Raw genomic sequence first — 6,865 nt, 5'->3', positions numbered from 1 at the left:
TGAGCGGAATCCCAAAGAAGGTTCCGTGGTCGGCGGAGACCGCGCTGGGTGGGTGGGTAGGGGGCGACGGTGGGCGAGTGGATCGGACTCGTTTCCCGCTCGCGTGGGCCCCCGATCACCGGCTGGACCCGCGCCCGGCAGGCAGAGTGAGAAAGCTGTGGTCACCCTGCGCCTCCGTCGAGTCCCCGGCCAGCGCGGCTGGCGGGAAGCCTGAGCCGCGTGCGCTCGCAGGAGGGTGTGCGGCGCGGGGTCCGCACGCGCGGGGCTGGCTCGGGAGGGCGTGCCGGGGGCGTGGCGCGAGGTGTCCCGGCCCGGAGCCCTGCGCGGAGGGCAGCGGGCGGCGGTGGGCGGACCCCGGGGGACGCTTGGCCCGGGAAGGCGGTGCGGCGCCACCAGCGGCTCCCCGGCTCCCGCTCGCCCGGCCGCCAAGAACGACCCGCCGTGGGCGTGGCCTGCGGTGATTGGCGGGCGGGTGGGGAGGTCGGAAGTACTTTGTTTTTTATGCTAATGAGGGAGTGGGGCTTGTCCGTATTTACGTTGAGGCGGGAGCCGCCGCCCTTCATTCACCCACATGGTCCTTCGAGGTGCCGCCGCCGCCGCCCCGGCCCGCGCCTTCGCGCCACTTCGCGCCCTGCGGCGAGGCCGAGGGGTGGGAACGGTCCCCACGCCACCCGCACCCCTCCACGGAGTCCCGAGCGCGGGCCGGCCCGGCCACGCCGCACCCCCGGCCTGGGGCCTCGGGCCGGAGTGGCGCGGAGGCTGGCGAAGATGGTGGCGGCTGCTGCGGTGAGTGCGCCCGCCCCGCCGCCGGCTCAGGGAAACCTGTTGTGCGCTAAGCTGAGCGGCGGCGGCGGGGCGGGCGGGACGGCCGGGGCCGCGGGCCGGGTGGGTCTCAGGCCGTTGGGCGCCGGCGTGGGGCGGCCGTCCCGGCGCGCACGCGGGCCCGAGGGGGCGGCGGCGCGGACCCCGGCGGGGCCTGCCCGGCGCACACAATGGCCCTCGGGAGGCTAAGCACGAGGCCGGCAGCCGTCCCGGGAGCGGCGGGGCGCGCGGCGGCCGTGCGGGCAAAGTTTCTCCCGGGGGGCGAGAGTTAAAGCGCCTCCAGAACAAAGCGGCGGCGGCACATGGGGCAGGCCGCGGGCCGGGAGGGGGCGCGCCCACGAGGAACCTGCGCGCGGGCGGCGTGGGCGGGAGTCGGCGTGCCCTAAACTTTGTGCGCGCTGGAGCGGGCTCCGGGACGCGGGAGCTGCGGGGCGACGGGGCCGGGGCGCCACCCGCGCTGTGGCGCTCCGCGTGGGCTTTGTGTGCGGCCGCGTGTGCAGCTCCCCTCGTGGGCGAGGCCACTGGGCGGCCCGCGGGCGGCCCGGGACGCCTGAGCCCGCCTCCGGGACCGCGCGGAGCCCGGACGGGCCCTAGCTGCGAGCGCGGCGCGGGGAGGGCCAGGCGGGCTCGGCAGGAGCGGCGGCCCTGCCGCCATGTTCCTGCGGGGCGGGCTGCGCGCGCCGAGGGCGGGGGGGGGGGCATGGCGGCGACTGCGCGCCGCCGCCGATTGTTCCCGGCTTAGGCCTCGGGCCGCGTGCGGCGAGCCCCCTGGCCGCCCCCCTCCCCCGGAGCCCGGCCGCGGGGCGCGCGGGACACAAAGGACGGCCGGCGTGTCCGGAGCCTCCCTACGCTCGGTCCTCGGCGCCGCTGCTCGCCGCGCAGCCGCCCAGAAACGGGCGGGGAGGGGGGAGTCGCCTCGTCCGGCGCGGCCCGGCTCTGACCTGCCGCCCCCTGGCGGCCGCGCAGGGACCCACGGGGCCGCCTGCCCCCTTGTGCGACATGTGCTGCCGGCCCTGGGCTCCATGAGCGTGGCGGGTACTTGGCAGGATCGGGTGTTCCCGTCCGGTTTTCTCTTGATAAGCTGGCGCGGAGAGGAGAAAACTGGAGAGCGCAGCAGGTTCGTGGTTTTTATGTGACCAGAAAGAAGAAAATGAGCATCATGCCACGAGGATCACAGCAGTTGGGGAAACAACTCTTTATCCAGGCGTGCAGCCACGAGGTCTTGATTGGGGGAGGGGTGGTGAAGAATAGTCTTCTTGGTTGCCCTTTTTCTCTAGCTCGAGCTGGACAGTAGAGCTCAGGCTTGCTGCTGGTCGTATTACAGTATTTCAGGAGCACATTAATTCATGCTCCTACAGGGATCTTTGTGATTTTTTTCAACTTTATTTTGTTACACCGATTTCCATCCAATACATTGTTGCCCCGGCCCTGTTGTCCTTGCTTTTGCAAATGGATAGACTTGCCCCTTAGGAAGATTAGAGGAGAGCAACTTTGAATAGGGTTTAGAAAGTGGTAGTAATTTTGAGCAAATGTGCTTATCCTTTCTCTGTCTTCACCCCCACCCCCAGCCCTAGTCATACACGTGGACCTAAGGACCCTAAGTATTGCCCAAGGATACTTGCTGAGGAGGAAGTTTGCCTGAGTGGGTGAGTATATTCTATTTTTGCAGTTAAACTTCTTTTATGAAGACCTTTGGTTTTTACTTTTGTCTTTGATCTTGTACAACATGCTTGGTCTTTTAAGGTATAAAATAAATACATTTTGGTCTTTATCAAAATTAGTGGAAAATTAAATATGGATGAAGCAAGTTTTGATGTAGTAAGTGTACAGAATTTCTAAAATAGTTGTACACCCTTCAAGTTGAATTCATAGAGTATCTAATTTGGGGTGATAATAAGGCTATTTTTATGTTTTATGACTAATAAACTTTAAAATGATTAAATAATAATCTTGTTAATCGGTTTTGTCAAGTATCTGACAATCTGGAGAACAGAAGAAAGGGGATTGCTGCCTGGTCAATCTGCTGCTTTCCTCTAAAGGTACTAATAAGTCAAACTACCTTGCTGATACTTCTCATGTTGTGTGATATAATTTTATGTCCCTTAATGTGTGGTTTTGGAAAGCCTAGTGTAAAGCCAACATTCTGGTATGGGTTGTATATTTATTTAAAGAATGCTATTTAAGACTAATTTGGAACTTTTGCCTATTGCTTTTTTTTTTCTTATTTAGGTATATGCTGAAATTGATGTTTATCATAAGATTCAGAGCTTTGGGCTGTTCTTTTTGTCTAATTATTTATTTCAAATTTAGCAGGAATAAAGTGAACTTCATCTTGTGGAACTGAAGCTGTGACCAGTCAGAATAATGTCAAAGTGCTTACAGTGCAGGTAGTGATGTGTGCATCTACTGCAGTGAAGGCACTTGTAGCATTATGCTGACAGCTGCCTCGGAGCCTCGGTGGGCGCTGCGTCGCGGGGAGGGCCTGCTGGTGCTGCGTGCTTTTTGTTCTAAGGTGCATCTAGTGCAGATAGTGAAGTAGACTAGCATCTACTGCCCTAAGTGCTCCTTCTGGCATAAGAAGTTATGTCCTCATCCAATCCGAGTCAAGCAAGCATGTAGGGGTCTCGGTAGTTGTGTTCGCAGCCCTCTGTTAGTTTTGCATAGTTGCACTACAAGAAGAATGTAGTTGTGCAAATCTATGCAAAACTGATGGTGGCCTGCTATTTACTTCAAGTGTTGTGGTTTTTTTTTTTTAACTAATTCTGTATTTTTATTGTGTCGATGTAGAATCTGCGTGAGTGTCTGATGTGACAGCTTCTGTAGCACTAAAGTGCTTATAGTGCAGGTAGTGTGTAGTGATCTACTGCATTACGAGCACTTGAAGTACTGCCAGCTGTAGAGCTCCGGCCTCGGCCCGTCACCCTCCCGTCCAACTGTCCTGTTACTGAGCACTGGTCTATGGTTAGTTTTGCAGGTTTGCATCCAGCTGTATAATATTCTGCTGTGCAAATCCATGCAAAACTGACTGTGGTGGTGAAAAGTCTGTAGAGAAGTAAGGGAAAATCAAACCCCTTTCTACACAGGTTGGGATTTGTCGCAATGCTGTGTTTCTGTATGGTATTGCACTTGTCCCGGCCTGTTGAGTTTGGTGGGGATTGTGACCAGAAGATGTGAAAATTACAATATTCCTGAAGATGCCGATTTCCACTGTAAAAATGTTGAAGAGCTGACAGAGTGTATGAACACTTTCTGTAACTTCTGATGCTTTCATTGGTGTAAAACAGGATTTTTTTTTTAAATTTGGGGGGCTTTTTAAAGATGTTTTTAATCATTTCACTTCTTTTGGATTTGCATGCTAGATTTAGTAAGTTGTGTGTGTGCTTAGGTATTTTAGAATGGCTAAGTTGAAATGTACCTTTTGACCCTGGTATGATTCCAGTTTTATTTTACTCTTAAACCCATATTCAGTTGTCTAACATGAGTTAAGAAAATGTTAACGTGACATTTAGGATGGAGTATTTTCTAATAAGATTATTTCTAATGCATGAGTTCTTAACAGATAACAGGTGGTAGCCACTCTGCTAATGTGTACACCCTTAAGAAAGAATTATCCTCAGACTGTTCTTACCATGTGAACCCCCCCCCCCCCCAAAAGGGAGAGATGCCAAGTGATGGTAAGCGGAGGCTGTGCATGACATACCCTCGTGGGAGCCCCGGGCTAAGGTCTGCAGAAGGGTCTCAAGTTAGTCAGTGTTCAGGACAGTAGTATAGACAGTTCTCTGCACGCTTGGTTTCAGGCTGTGAATAAATGTCATTGGAGTGAAACCTAAAGGACAATATTCATAGCCTGTGTGGCTAGACAGTCTATCTACAAGGCTAATGTTTTCTTTTCCACTTCTATAATATGTTGCTTGTTTGTTTGTTTGTTTGTTTGTTTTGAAAGAAATGCAAGAAGCTTATTGACGGATCCCTGAGCAGCAAGGTGAGGATTTCACAGGTGTGGGTTTGATTGTAAACGGTCAGAATTGTTCAGTTGTTAGTAAAACAGAAAGAATCATTTTTAACTCCATTCTTAACATTTTTGAATTAAAACTTGTTTTAGATGATTAATGAAAAATTAATCATCCTTTAGGAATCACATGTGAAAGGAAATCACATTTCCTTTAAAAAGTGATAAAGTCATATAATGTCAACATGATTCCTGTGTTTTCTATAAAGGGAGTGGGGTCTGTAGCAAGTTTTGGGATGTTATGTTTGTCTTTCAGTGTAGGAAGCCTGCCAGATTCTTTCTTCAGTATGCTGAGGTAGAAGTATAAAATTAATAAGTAAGGTCTTAATTAGGATCTTTGGATGCTGAGCCTATGGTAATTGTGTTCAGAATGTTTCGAACTTAAAAAATGAGATATAATTTTAGGAAGGAATGTATTTCTTAGAGGCCTATTAGTGAAGAGGACTTTTCCTAAGATTTTCTTTTTTTTCCCCCTTAAGTTCCTTTCGACACTAAGGACATCACATCAAGCAGAAATACATACACACTTTAGTTCAGCAAATGGGCTAGTTGATTGTCTTGAAAATTCTGTTGGCAAAACAGCTTTCGTCTCCTAGTTTGATCTTGTGGTGACTTAGGCAGATATTTGCTATGACCTTTTTCAGGAAAGGAGGGGCTTACTGATGTCTTATGTTACATGAAAGTAATTAGATTGATTTTATTATTAAGGAAGCATTATAAAGACTGTATAATCTGATTTTACTAAAAGCCCTTAAGATATTCACTTTTAACAGGCAAACCTAGCACAGAAAACCAGCTGGATTTTTTGCTGTGCATGGTTTGAAGAGTCAGTCCTACATAATTGCTGACACAATTGCAACCTGCAGCTGCCTGGAGAAAGAACAATGTCACTAAAATTTGTTGTATGTATAATCCAATTCTATTCTGTAACTGATAACACTAGTTTGTCTGACTTTAGGGAATTAATAGAATCTCTAAACAGTCAAAACAGCTCAAATGAGCACAGGCCATTCTGGGTGTTTAACGGACAGTAAGCAGCATGCCTCCTCGGAGTTTTCCAGATTATTTTGTGTAGACTTTTCCAGATTTTTTTTAAATATATATAAAACTGCTTTGTGCACTCTGAATTGGTGTGCTGTTGTTTGTGTAAATGATTTGTAATGCACTGCTAGTTGTCTGTGATCTACTCAGTAAGTATGTGCTGTGAATTTTAAAGTATAGAGTGTTAAAAAGGATTTCAGTTTTCTGGTAATCTAAAATTGAGCATTGTGAGGTACCTGGTTTATTGTGGTCACAGATTTGGAGTGATGTTCAAATTGTTTAGTGCTAATAAATACTGCATTTTACATCTTGATGTACGTAATAAGCATTTTGAAATAAAGTTATCTTGTAGCACTGGTGGTGATCTTGTATCTTGTTTTTCCTTCAAGTGGCCCAAACATAACTTTTCTTGTTGAGGGCATGGGGAGACCAGTCTTATCTTTAACCATGGAGTTTGTATTTTGTCTTAACTTACAGGTAAGAGAAAATCATTGCGAAAGCTTAAATATGCCCTGATTTCAAGAATAAGGCAAAATAGGAGGGTACTACCTTTTACAAATTGGTCAGAAAGCAACAAATTGTGCTTGTGTGTCTTTGATTTGGATTCCTAATATGATCTGGTAGGGAAGACTCCAGGAACAAATGGCTAAGATGATGGGCACAAAGAGCTTATCTGTCCACTTAGCCCTTGTGACTGCATGCTGTGGTTAAAACTTGGGGAGACTGCTCAGGCGTCTGAGATGTCTAAAGTTGGTTAAAACAACTAATGAATTAGTCAGTAGTGTATACCACTCAAGGATTAAGTCATGTAGAGTAAACCAGGTACTGAATGCCTGTGACTTGAGTATTCAAGGCCCATGGGGTACTGGATAATGCTCATGTAGCACCGGGAAAGTATGTAGGTGCAACATGAATGCAAACTTGGTTCTAGTGTCAAGTAGTAAACAAACTTGAGTCTCAGTTATATTGATATATGTCCCTCATTGAGCCAGG

General features: G+C 49.5%; 1 long non-coding RNA gene across 1 annotated transcript; it reads left to right on the top strand.

The window, feature by feature from the left end:
• The first annotated feature begins 1,754 nt into the window (after positions 1-1,754).
• Positions 1,755-6,648, top strand: LOC127691163 (uncharacterized). The gene is made up of 3 exons (XR_007979216.1): positions 1,755-2,468; positions 2,794-2,861; positions 4,766-6,648. It is a non-coding gene; the product is annotated as an uncharacterized LOC127691163 (long non-coding RNA).
• Positions 6,649-6,865: the final 217 nt, after the last annotated feature.

This window comes from Apodemus sylvaticus, chromosome 8 (genome assembly GCF_947179515.1).
Source record: "Apodemus sylvaticus chromosome 8, mApoSyl1.1, whole genome shotgun sequence".
Classification (NCBI taxonomy): domain Eukaryota; kingdom Metazoa; phylum Chordata; class Mammalia; order Rodentia; family Muridae; genus Apodemus; species Apodemus sylvaticus.
The sequence above is the reverse complement of the archived record's forward strand: the minus strand, read 5'-3'. Positions and strand labels throughout refer to the sequence as shown.